The 13,369-nt window shown below is 35.4% G+C and overlaps 1 pseudogene; it reads left to right on the top strand.

The window, feature by feature from the left end:
* Positions 1-437: 437 nt before the first annotated feature.
* On the top strand, positions 438-12,135 carry LOC114476600 (malate dehydrogenase, cytoplasmic-like; annotated as a pseudogene).
* The last annotated feature ends 1,234 nt before the right edge of the window (positions 12,136-13,369 follow it).

The following is a 13,369-nucleotide window of genomic DNA, read 5'->3' as shown; positions in this document are numbered from 1 at the left end:
ACAATCACATTAGGTATTGGGTGTCAAACTAAGGCCTGCGTTTCAAATCTGGTCTACGGAAAAATCCAACATCCAATATTAGCTTGAACTGAAAATTGCATACAAAATTGTAACTATAGCTGATTAATTTACAGTCATTTATTTAAACACAAAATTGTTAAAATGATGGTACAAAACTTGAAATGTATTCCACATTTTCTTCTTAACACATATTTGACCAACTCAGATCAAAGTCCAAATGAGGTCCCTTTTCTAAAGTGAGATTAGTATTATTATTAATATTGTATTATTATATTATTATTATTATTATTATTACATAATTACTTTTTCTTTGCAGAAGACTGAAAAAAATGAATAAAAACTGCACTGACAGCAGCTGAACTTCCGGTAGGTGGCAGTAAACCAGAGTAATCACGATTTCTACCCACGAAGAGAAACAGAAGCATTAAATAGCAGCGAGCTGCAGGTCATTCTGTCACACGGAGGACATTTGCAACGCATCGTGTCAATATGGTGAGTCAGCATTGTCTTTAAATGCTCTCAAATACAACAATACTATATTGCTTTTGCATACTAACTGCAGTTATGCACTATGCTCATGAGAAATATAATTAAAACCGTGTTAATCATGTCGAATCAAACCATGTCCTTGAAAGACTTTGAATGACTCAAACACGACGCCCAATGTTTGATGGTGCATTAAATGTTAATAAATGTCACGTTCTATCGTTTGATCTGTGTTTTGCGTGTAAACGACAGGGATTAACTTGATGACCTCCTGTTATTACGTAACACAGACCCTCGTCTATTTTAATCTTCTGCTTTAGTAAATCCGCTGAAGCAAAGAGGGAGCACGTCATTTTCTCACTCCGTCGTGGCTTTCTTTTCTACTCACTTTTATTAGTTTTGTCTTTTTTTTAAACTATATATGTAATTTTTGCGATTCATTATGGCACAACAAATTGAAGTTCGTTAGGTTGCATTAAGAAAGAAAGAGAAACACTTTTTTTTTTTTTTATTTAGGAAAACATGAAAAAATACAGCAATTATTAATAATTTGTGTCCTATGATCACAGACTCCTCAGTAGAGGTTAAAGAAGGTCCGCCATTTTCAAGGACCTTTTTCTTTTTTTTTATATCTAACTTTATTAGAAACTTGACAATGTACAACAGTAACTACTAGAAGAAAGAAAAATAAAAAAAAAAATAACACAAATATAAAATACTAAAAAAAAAAAATTATTTAAAACCATGGCACACTTTAAAAAATATATGTTTATTTGTTTTATAGGCATTGTTTTTTTTTTTGTGCTTTTCATTACAAATTTATTGTTTATGAAATGTGCAAACTGCATATTAAAATACATGCATATACATACATATTTAAGTGGAAGCAAAATAAGATTTAAAATAAAAGTAAAGGTGAGTTGATTCTGCAGGTAATTTCTATAGAATGTTTTTTAAATGTTGTAGCTTTGTCTCCTGTCAAACGTAGTCATAATGATGTTTTATTATTTTAAGTCGTGTTTTGTTCTCAGGATGTTTTGCCTTGTACATTTTGCTTCTTTTTAGTGTGGGTTTCTTCTTTGATTCTTCTTTTCTTTATTTAAACACTTTGACCTTCTTGTTGCTCACTATCTTGTTTACTAGAAACTAGAATATTTCGCCACCAAAATTTCTTTCTACGTTGTGCAATGACATATAAATGACTTGTCTTATCTCAGGAGCAAGCCCCGGTGATATGAAAATATCCCACTGATATGCATACCCACTTTCTCCACAAGATGATTAATAATTCAGTGTTTTTCTTTCACAGTCTGAGCCCATCAAAGTACTGGTGACCGGAGCTGCGGGGCAGATTGCCTACTCCCTGCTGTTCAGCATCGCCAAAGGAGATGTTTTCGGCAAAGATCAGGTGAAGTTTTGCTTCTCAACATCATTATCTCATTAGACATGAGGTTCAGAGGGCAATCGTGTTGCTTAAGGCTGCCTCTGGAACTAAAACATCAGAGAATTTTCAATAAAGATATTGTATTTAAAAAAAGGCCCTGGAAGGTTCAGAAAAACTACAGAAAACTGAAAAATCCTTCATGTTTTTTAAGATAAGAAGTTCATATTTAACATCATGTGACCTAGTTCAACCCTTCCACGTGTAAACTACTGTTTATTAACCACTTTGATTGTCGTCAGGTGTTAAATTCATTCTAGTTTTGTGTACCATTCAACCTCGTCTAATTTCAATCTTTTTTTTTTTTTTACTCAATCAGCGATAAATGATACAAATCGTTTTTTTCTCAACAAAGTTTAAACAGAAAAGAGATTCTGTGTCATTTTTGCTTCTGCAAAATGCCACATGCACATAAATTAACAGCCAGCTGCACAATTTCAAATGTTGTGCTGCTTCTGTATTTTCTTTTCAAAAGGGACAGCATGTGTGATGAGTGAGTTCTACAGCGTGGCCGGTGTGTTTGCACTTAAGGGTTGTAAGAAAAAATCAATTTGTTCATATATCGCAATATTTCACCACGCAATTATCGTGTAGATCCCAAAAAAAAATCCAAATCAGCTTTTTAATCATGTTTTAATGCAAAGAAAGATTTAGTTGCGCTAACGTATACACAGCACGGAAAGCGTGGTCACAAGGTGTCAGTGGACCACTCCTCAATGGATTTTAGCTACAAAGTTGATTGTACTTTAATTTCATTTATATGTTTGCATTTAAATAAAGGTCTTAGTGAATGTTATGAATGTAAAAAATGTTTCCAGGCCCTAGTTTTAGAAGCCACAGCCATTATCACACACAGGCGTGTCCTTGTAGCTCTTCCAGTTTGTTCTCTCCGCCGGCCATGCCACTGATCATGTGCCAACGTCTGCGGATCAACTTTAAACAAGATCCACCCGATCTATTCGACACCTGTGTACAGTTGATGATGCACACAGCTTGAAATAAGGGCTGGTGACATTTACATCAATTGGTTTAGGCTCCTCCCACCAAAACAATGCATGCTCTGAGCTAAAGGTCGTACATGATGTTAATAAATAAAACACACAGGCTGTAGTCTTTATACACCATTATTTTCACATTATGTCATTATTATTGACATATGTTTTTGTAATACTGGTGCTGTTTATCATGCTCATAATGAAGTGATGAAATACAGCCGCAACTTGTTCTTCTTATCATGTATTGTGGATCATAAAACTTAGTTCCCTAGTGTCGTATTTTCTGAGGAATAGCAGTGCTGCTTAGGACTGTGAAAGTTAACTTAATCAATTAATCATTAGGTTATTAGTTATATGAAAGGAACTAATTCATAAATTCTTTATCTAAACTCTAAAGGAAATTGAGGTTATTGTTGAATTCAGTGCTAGTCTAAGAAGCACACCATGAAAAAAACATAAAGGAGAAGAATTCTTTAAAAAAAAAAAAATTTTTTATTTTACATTTTGTTTAAGTTTTATTGTGGAAATTCGTTTACGCCGTGCAATTTTAATGTTGAAAAATTACTACAAAGCACAACCAGCTAAAATTCACTTTGTCACCAGTAGGGATGTGAAGATTAAGTGAAATCCAAGGTAAGAGGGGGAAAGAGAGGAAAGGGAGAAACAAGACGGAGCATGAAAGCCATAGTTTATTATATTATTTTTTGATATTTGATTTTTTTTTTTAAAGTCCAATTGTTAAGGCACAAAATACATATTTATTTATTTCATTCAGAATGTATTTTTAATTAAATTGCATTGTTTTGCATAGTTTATCGACTTGGGATGAAAGATAAAAGAAAACATTTTCATTCTTTTCTTTTCGAAGAAAAAAATAAATATTTTTCAGTCATTTGTCTAGTCTCATTTTGTAAAATAAATAGTTAATCGAGTCGTATTGGGAGTTGAGTGAATCGTTACATTCCTAGTCACCAGCTAACATGAGATACCAGTTGGTGTAAAGCACCACTTGAGTCACTCAGCATGGTTTCAGTGCAGAATGAGCTAGAGCTACATGATTATGGCCAAAATGATATTTGTTATTATTGTTTTATTACACTACCTTTAAACAGTGTACAGTTTACAGTGCCAAATTATTAAGCTTTAAATATAATTATAACAAAAAATTAACTTAAGAATTTAAAATGTACCATAGGCTAACTCAATGAATGCACTATTGTAGAACCTGTATTATAAATGTAAACATTGCCGACGATCATGTTTATTTAATCATGGCAATCATGATCATGATTGAAATTGAACAAATTGTGCAGGACTAGAATGAGCCCAATGTTGCTTTTTAAACAACTTAATGGAGGTTTAGCAAACTAGTCAAATCTTACTGACATGAGTTGAGCATTACTCATTGTTACTGATCATTTTGGACATAGTGGAGTATCTATGATCCCGACTGTTGCGACTGAATGATTAAAAGTTCGACTGTCCTGGTTTCACATGATGTTCCTGAGATAAGCAGTAAATCAGTGACGCATGAGGGTCTCTGAATGGACTTTCCTCTCTTTGAACTCCCCGTGTTTGTTTGTTTTTTTCCAGCCAGTGATTTGGTGCTTCTGGATATTCCCGTCATGATGGGAGTGCTGGAAGGTGTTGTCATGGAGCTGCAGGACTGTGCCATCCCAGTTCTGAGAGGTGAGCATCAATATTCCACGGTGGTTTTCATCAAACAGGAACCAAAATAAGAGATATTTAGTTTTTGGGGATATTTGAAAATTGTGATTTAAACTTTTTTTAAACAATAATATTGAGTTTATATATACCTAAACCTTATATATTATTACTCAAAATATTGGATATTTTTACACTGCAGAATGTATTTGTCAATATTAAAAAAAAATTTTTTTTTTTTTTTTATAGATTTTCTTTATCTTTACAGGATGGAAACTTATTCCATAGATTTATATTGATATATATTTTAAGTAATTACCAAAATTATTTTCAAGCTTTAAGGACATTACTCTCTAGGGATGTAACGATTAATCGTAAGGCAGTTAAAAATCGATTCATAGGTATCACGGTTGATATCGATTTTATGAAAATTGAATCGCAGTACTTTAACCAGCAGAGGGCGCTATCCAGAAGTGTAGGCGGCGGGCGGAGTCTGCTAATACTTTCTTTCTGGCCGCCTTTCTACTCTTAAATATGTTAATAAATGATTCATTGCCCCTTTAGCACCGAAAGAATATCTGTAATATTACTTGAATACCTGTAAAAGTCACGTTTTTCTATTAGCTCTGTCTGCTAGCATAGCATCTCTTCTTCACTGCTAGAATATCTGCATGCCAACCGACCACTGTGTTACCAGCGCCCTCTGCTGGTTCAAACAAAAAGACATAAATCAGTGCAATGACGGTTTTTTTTTTTTTTTTTTTAAGTCCAATTGTTAAGGCACAAAATTCATTTTCAGTTGCACTTTTAAAAAGAAAAATAACTATTATGCAGTTTTGCATTGTTTATTATAGAACCAGAATTTAAATTAATAGGCTTCTTCATTTGTATTATTCCTTTATTTATTCATTCAAGATTTATTTTTAGTTAAACTGCATTGTTTTGAATAGTTTATCAAGGAATTCTTTTGACAATAAAAAATAAAAGGAAAATAGTACAGTATTTTCTAGTTTTTTTCCCCAAAAAATAAAGGAATATTTTGTTATCATCATTTGTCTACAGTCCCATTTTGTAAAATAAATCGTGAGAGAATCGTATCGTGAACCCAGTATCGTGAATCGAATCGTATCGGGAGTTAAGTGAATCGTTACATCCCTATTAGTCTCTACTGTTTGTTTTAACCTCTCTTAAGGAATTATTTTTAAATGGCATGATATAGATTTTTGTTTGATAAATTATTGCCTGATTTATTCAAAAAGCACTTCATGAAACTTACACGTTATAACCAGAAGACTTTTGCTTAAACCTATTCTGATACTTAATTCTGAATAGTACATGGTGTTACCAACAGCAACACAGTCACCAGTTACAGTGGAAACAACTTTAAACAACAGAAAACAGAAAAATCTTTTACATTTTTAAGGAAAGAAGTTTAAATTCAACCTCACTGTGACCTAGTTCAACCCATCTGAATGTAAACTCCTGCATATAAACCACTTTGACTGTCCTCAGGTTTAAACCAGGTGTGGTAAACTTGTAATTTTGGTCCTACATTCGACCAATTTTAATCTCAACTGAGCCAAACCACAAAAGTCCTTAAAATGGTAAAGAAAAAAACGAAATATTTGGACAATATTGTGCCCTAGTTTAAATATACGAGCTACACTGAACTACAGTGTATTCTCTTATTAGAAGAACTGAAAGTCTAAACTCAATACAAATCTGTTTTTTCTTTACAAAGTTTAGCCAGAAAATATTTCTGGTTCATTTTTTACTTCTGCAGCCACATTAAACTTAGTGCCCGAGTCTGTTACCGTAGCAACAGCTACAAGGGTCGCATGAATCTTTGATCTTTACTTTTAATGTGTTACAAGTAAAGAATATGTAATAAAGTGAATGCACAGTATTAGGCAGATCTTCCTGTTCTGAGGGATTATGTCTCTACACTTTGTTTAAATTCATGAGGGTTACAGCTGCATTTAGATTATATATTCTTTATTCTGTTGTTTTTACTTTTGTCCTAAAGTGATCTGTTGGGTTTTATGTCCTAAGGTGTGTTTATCTTGTTCAGTAAATAGGACATCAAGGATTTTTTCTTCATAATGTTAGTGTCCTGATAAAAGCTGGACCTGTATTTCAATCCTCTTTACTTGGCGATGAAAGGAAAAATCTCAGCAGTTAGAACCTGTCATTCTGAGAAGCAACATTTCACTTTTTCCTTTGACTCAGAGCTCTTTGGTTCCTGTTGTCGTGGTGACCCGTTGTGAGGCGCCATCACGTGCTTTCCACATTGTCGCATGGAAATTTTGTCTTTGGAATGATGCCGTCTGTCCTTTGCATTGTTTGGAGGGGGGTGGGGGGGGGGGGGGAAGTGAGAGGCACCCGACGGGCAAAGACCATAAGACACACATTTTTCCAAATGAGTGTTGGACTTCTGTCCTTATTTTTAACATTTAAAGCAAAGAAAGTAAAGGTTCTCAACTTGTGGTGCTGCTTTTCAGTGCTTTTATTTGAGAGGATTTGATAATACTTTAATCACTGATCTGTTCCTGTAAGGCAGTGGTTCGTAACCTTTTCAGCCCGTGACCCCCAAAATAAAGGTTCCAGAGATCGGGGACCCCCACTGTAGCTGAACAGCCCAATGTTCACAGACATGAACATTGGGCTGTTGTATATAGTCATCTTAAAAGATGTAAAGCCTTGATTTAATCTGAAGGTAAAATAGTTTAAAAGTGACCAAATTGGTGGAAACGGTGGGTGAAATGGTATTTTTAAAAATTACAAATTTTGGTTAAAGTTGCAAATTAGAGTGGTAAAAACTGACAGGAAAAAGTGTTAAGTGTCAACTATTGGAACAATAAAACTGGCAAATAATGGGTATGACAAATTGTGAATGTGTTGAATTAACAAAATGATTAGATGTGGTGAAAAGAGGTTAAAAGTGACAATTATTGGTCAACATATGTGACATAAGGTGGGAAAAAGTGGTGGATAGGGTTTATAAGTGCAGAAAATGTTATTGAAAGTGATATAAGTTTGGTAGGAATGGGAAGTAATCTAGAAAAATTGATAAAATAGTACTTTAAGATTGAGAACCTCGTGTAAGAAATACTATTGGTTATCGCGTCTCTAGTGAAAATAATAGTGGAAAATGCCATAGAATTGAAGGTCTGTTTGAATTTTCAGAGGTGATCGCCACTGCTACGGAGGCAGGTTGCCTTCCAAGACTTAAACGTGGCCATCCTGGTGGGCTCCATGCCCCAGGAGGGAAGGCATGGAGAGGACGGACCTGCTCAAACGCCAACGTGGCCATCTTTAAGAGTCAGGAGCTGCGCTGGAAAAATATGCCAAGAAGACTGTCAAGGTAGCGTCCACCTTCAACCGAGGCTGGGACATCCGTCAAGAGAACGTTTCATCACCGTACGTGTGTGTGTTCAGGTGCTGGTTGTGGGAAACCCCGCAACCACCAACTGTCTGATTGCTGCCAAGTCGGCTCTTCCATTCCTAAAGAGAACTTCTCCTGCCTGACCCGCTTGGACCACAACAGGGCTCGATCCCAGGTCAGTTCCTCACCCTCATTATTCCCAGTCAGATTTTCTCTCTAATCAATCCATCACTGATTGGAGGCTAATCCGGCAATCAAAGTTCTGATTGATTGTTTTTGCAGCCAAGACAAATTCCTTGTACTGTCCTTAAACTGTACATGGCCATTAAAAACATTTCTGATTCTGATTTGTAAAGTTGTGCAGAGAGAATCTGAGCGAGTGTACACATTTAGTTTTAGCTCATATAAGGCTGTTTTAAATGTCATTACTACGTACTACTCATACTATGTCTGGCGGCAAAAAATTAGCATGTAGTGTGTTCACATCAGATAGTATGACAAGATTAAGTACGCAAGAAAAACTTGGATGTATACTTTATGTTGACATTTTTTAAGTATGCAGAGTGGGCACTAGTCATACTCGTAATGCTTTTGTAAATAGGGCTCTTGTTTGAAGTTAACCGGAAGTTTAGTCACTAGCACAATGGACAATCTCCGAAATGTTGACATGAAATCTGGATTCTGTAAGTTTTATGGATCATATGATCACATGATATTCTACTTGTTTCACTTTCTCACTTTCAAAGGTGTAGAATCAACAGAAATATTTAGGCTCTGTGTGCTTCAGGTTTTGTCGTTATAGGTTCCAAATGCATCTTGGGAAACTTGGAAGTATTCTTCAGTGGGAACACTCATCATCCTAATACTTATAGTATATAGTAGACAGTATATTCATTGAGTTTGTAGTGGATAATACGGAGTGGACATTTCAAACACAGCTTTTATTTTTCTTGTGTAAAATTACTTTTTGTTTGCAGAAATTTGTTTGTTTTGGGTTCTTAAATTTGTTTTTTTATTATTACTGAACAAGTGTTTGCTTGATGTGAGTTTGTATTTGGCTGTACACAATTTGTTTGTATAACAGAATTAACATTTTTGACTGCACAGATTTTTCACAGTTTTGCTTTCGGGAACTTTCCTCTGATGAAACCCTCTCCCTGTCCTGTAGGTGGCGATGCGCTGCGGTGTCCCCGCGTCTCACGTGAAGAACGTGATCATCTGGGGGAACCACTCCTCCACTCAGTATCCCGACGTGCACCACTGCAAGGTCAACATGTCGGGCAGCGAGGTCGGCTGCTTCGAGGCCGTCAAGGACGACGCATGGCTAAAAGGAGACTTCATCTCAGTGAGTGGTGTTGTGCTTTAATTACACACCTTGCCTTCAAAATGTCTGTTTTGTGAGTAGTTTGAGCTTCGAGCTGCTGTTTAATTCTTGAATTTGTTGCTGATTTTCTCAAAATACATGATTTTTTATTTAAAATCAGTGAGGCTTTACACAAACATTCTCACAAAAATGATTATAGTGTCAGAATATGCTTGTCATGTGTTAATCAATAAAATTAATGAAGTTTTTTGTGGCCTCTGACAGTAAACAAAATATAGTAATATTTTGATTCAATACAAAGTTGTGTTTTTCTGGTTCCGCCACGCTTTTTCAGACTGTTTTTGGAATCATTAGGACAGAAAATCCTTAAATTTGTGGCCAGTTTTTGTTTCATTATTGCAGGTATTGTGTAATATTTTTGTGTGAAATTGAAGTATGTCAGTGTTTTAGAAAAATGTACCATAATTTCCTGACTATAAAGCGCACCAATATATTGGCTGCATTCTAATAGTTAAACCATTTTCTAAGAAAAATCCACACTAACGCAGCGTCATCACATAGGCCACACACTATTGGCTGATGATGGTGCCCTTCAGTTGAGTCGACCATTCAGAACGGGCAGGTAGACGGGCTGCTATACTCCTGTTTAGATTAACGTGTTTTAACTGATAAGTTTCCTTCTCCACATTAAAGTCTCCTCCTCACTACTCCCAACATCTGCATCGCAGTCAATTTACAGCTTTTTATGGCCACTTTTTACTGGCACCAGACTGATGCACCGTTTCGTCTGTGGGAACGCAAACGATTTAATGTAAACAGTTTCATGGTCCACCTGGTCTAACTGGGCTCAATTTTGGCAGCATGAAGCTCGACAACCGGAAAATTTCCACAATTTAGCCGCGTCATTGTTTAAGCCGTAGGGTTCAAAGCGTGGGAAAAAGTAGCGGCTTTTAGTCCAGAAATTACGGTAAAATATAGCAAATAAATTGGATTAAATAATAAGATATTTTAACTATATGATAAAGATGTTTTGTGCTCGTGTTGCAGACGGTGCAGCTACGCGGCGCCGCCGTCATCAAGGCCAGGAAGCTTTCCAGCGCCATGTCAGCCGCAAAGCCATCTGTGACCACGTGAGGACATCGGTTCGGCACTGCCCGGTAAGCACCGCTTATGGTCTTCTAGGACCTTTTTCTCATTATTTATCCTACTTGAGTTCTCTCCTAAAAGACAACTTAATAGAAAAAGTTTTTAAAGTGAATAAACACTTTTTTTGATCAATATAGGCTGAGATTCTGTGCATAAACATTGTGTGATTACAAACTGGTCTTTCAGGGAGAGTTTGTGTCGATGGGCGTTTACTCCAGTGGAACAAGTACGGAGTCCCAGAGGATCTCATCTACTCATTCCCAGTGGAGATCAAGGTGTGAACACTTGGTTTGAGAACCGTCATTTACAACTTTACTCGGACAAAGAGCTACAGTCATTCTATTGGTTTGGTAACACTTTACTTGAGGTTTGTACATAAGGCTGACATAACGCTGTCATTATCTCTCATTAGCATGAATAAGATGTCATAAAGACTGTCATTAAATGTTGTTCGCTAAATTATGACACCTTTGGAGCTACAGTATGTTGGCAGTTTTTGTGTTAAGTAGAGGGATCTAGTGGGGTTAGGGTAACAAACAACACTTAATGACAGCCTTCATCACGCCTTATTCATGCTAATGACGGGTGTCATGTTATAATAATGAAAGCGTAACGTCAGCCTTTATGTATAAAACTTTGAAGTAATGTGTTGCCATTTGTTTTTATTAAATGCTGAGAAGGGTATGGTCAGAATGGCTTCACATAGTATTTTATTTATTCTTTGCTTAAACAAGGGTTTTCAACCTTGGGGTTGTGATCCCATGTGGGGTCACCTGAAATTTAAATGGGGTCACCTGAAATGTCTAATTTGTAAGAACAATACATTTTAAAATGATTATTCTCTTTTCAAATAAAACACACACATATGTTAAGGTTTTATTTATTCATTTACTTTTGTTTTTTAACTTACAGTACATTAATACATCAAAGCAGTCCTTAGATGCCTGTGAGGAAGACTGACCGTTGCAATCAGGAGATCAAAATAAATTTCCCTGAAAAAAGTTGTCAGACTAAATGAAACTTTGACATTATTTCAAAAAAGGAAACAAAATGAACTTGCTCGTTACTCTACTCTAGTTCAAATAAAATGCAGTTTATGGAAAAGAAAGAAAAATGAAGATATATAAATAGAATACAGTATAAAAATATCTGCGTTGGTGCATTTTGTCACTTTGTGCTCCATTTGTTAACATGATCAAAAGCTAATTATGGAGAATTAAGTCAGAAAATCTGTGACGTCAAAATAAGGTCAGGGAACCACTGGCTTAAACTTAAAAAAAAAAAAAAAAAAAAAAACCTAGATTGTGATGCGTAAAGTGTGTAAGGTAGACTACAACTTTTTTTTTCCCTTTTCAGAATAAAACCTGGAAGATCGTCAATGATCTGCCCGTCAACGACTTCTCGAGGTCAAAGATGGACGCCACGGCTGCGGAGCTGGTGGATGAGAGGGACAACCGCCGTCACCTTCCTCGGAGAATGACTGGACAGCGATGTACCAGACGCTCGGCTTGTAACGGAGCGCTCATTATTACTCTGTGTGTGTGTGTGTGTGTGCGTCTGCTATTCATCCTAACTCCACATTAAGCCTCACTCAGAGTCAGGATCAAGATCCCAAACTACTTCCTAATAAATGTTCCTCACTGGTTGTAACATCGCACCTTAACGCTTCAAAGAAACATAAGCAAGCTGGGAACTTTGTGGTTGTGCATTATTTCAGAGATTCAAGAAACTAAGAATATTTTTTGAAAAAATTTAACCAATTTTTCCCTTTTTTTTTTACCATTTTCTGCAGCTACACCAAACTTTTCATATTTTAACCTATTTTCATAACTTTTTCTTGCCATATTTTGGCTCCTTTTATTCATTTTTGCTACATTTCTGCCATTTATCAATTTTCAGCCTGTCTTGCACATTTTTTTCCACTTTCCCAGACATATACACCACTTCTAAACATTTTCCACTACTTTTCCTACCTAATGATACATACGTAGAATCATTAATCACTTTTAAGCTTTTTTTCACCATATTCCGTGCTTATTTTTTTTGCCAATTTTACCACGTGTTATTTGCCAGTTTAAACTAATTGTTCCAATATTAACATTTTAAACCCATTCTGTCTGTTTTTGGCCATGTATGCATTATTTAACCAATAACTGTGGTTTTCATCACCATTCCAACAATTTTAGTAAACTTTTAACCCATTTTATTTCTGATTATAAACAGACTTATATCTTAAAGATGACTATACACTAGGATACAAATAACATCAAAGTTTCTGGATAACAGTGGCTATTCAATTAAGAGAATGTGGGAATCACCCCTTTATTCTCTCTTAGCTGATTTTATTAATGATTTTTCTAGAACTATGAAATGCAGATGTAATTAAAATGAACAGGCATTGTAGGTTAATGTAAATACCACCATGAAGGCTTTACTTCTGTTTCTGTGGTACATCAGTTATAATGATCACCAGTAAACTAATTCACCACAAAAACTGCTTTGTATGAGCAGTTTTCCCCCCTGAAAAATCTCAAACGTGTCTCTTAATCATTATATTACATGTTTTTTGACAAGTGTGAATCTTGTAAAATATTTAATACTGTGTTACGGTGTTTTTACAACTAAATATCACAGAAGTTATTTAATAAACTGCTTTTTAGGATTTGTGCACTTGAGTCACAATGTAATAAAGTAAGAATAATAACTGATGGACAAAACCAAAGAAAAGTGAAACAAAATATGGCAGCATAACAGCATAAATGAAAGTGTTTTGTTTAATCAATATTTTTTAATTCCTTTTTCTGTATTTATTTGCCAGAGTAATAACTTTAAAATGCTCCAAACATGTTCTAGAAGTTTATTTCACTAGAAACAGATGGAAATTGGAAAGACTATATATTGGTTGC

The sequence above is a fragment of the Gouania willdenowi genome, chromosome 15 (genome assembly GCF_900634775.1).
Source record: "Gouania willdenowi chromosome 15, fGouWil2.1, whole genome shotgun sequence".
Taxonomy (NCBI): Eukaryota; Metazoa; Chordata; class Actinopteri; order Blenniiformes; family Gobiesocidae; genus Gouania; species Gouania willdenowi.
Note: the sequence above shows the minus strand (reverse complement) of the source record. Positions and strands in the feature narration are given on the sequence as shown.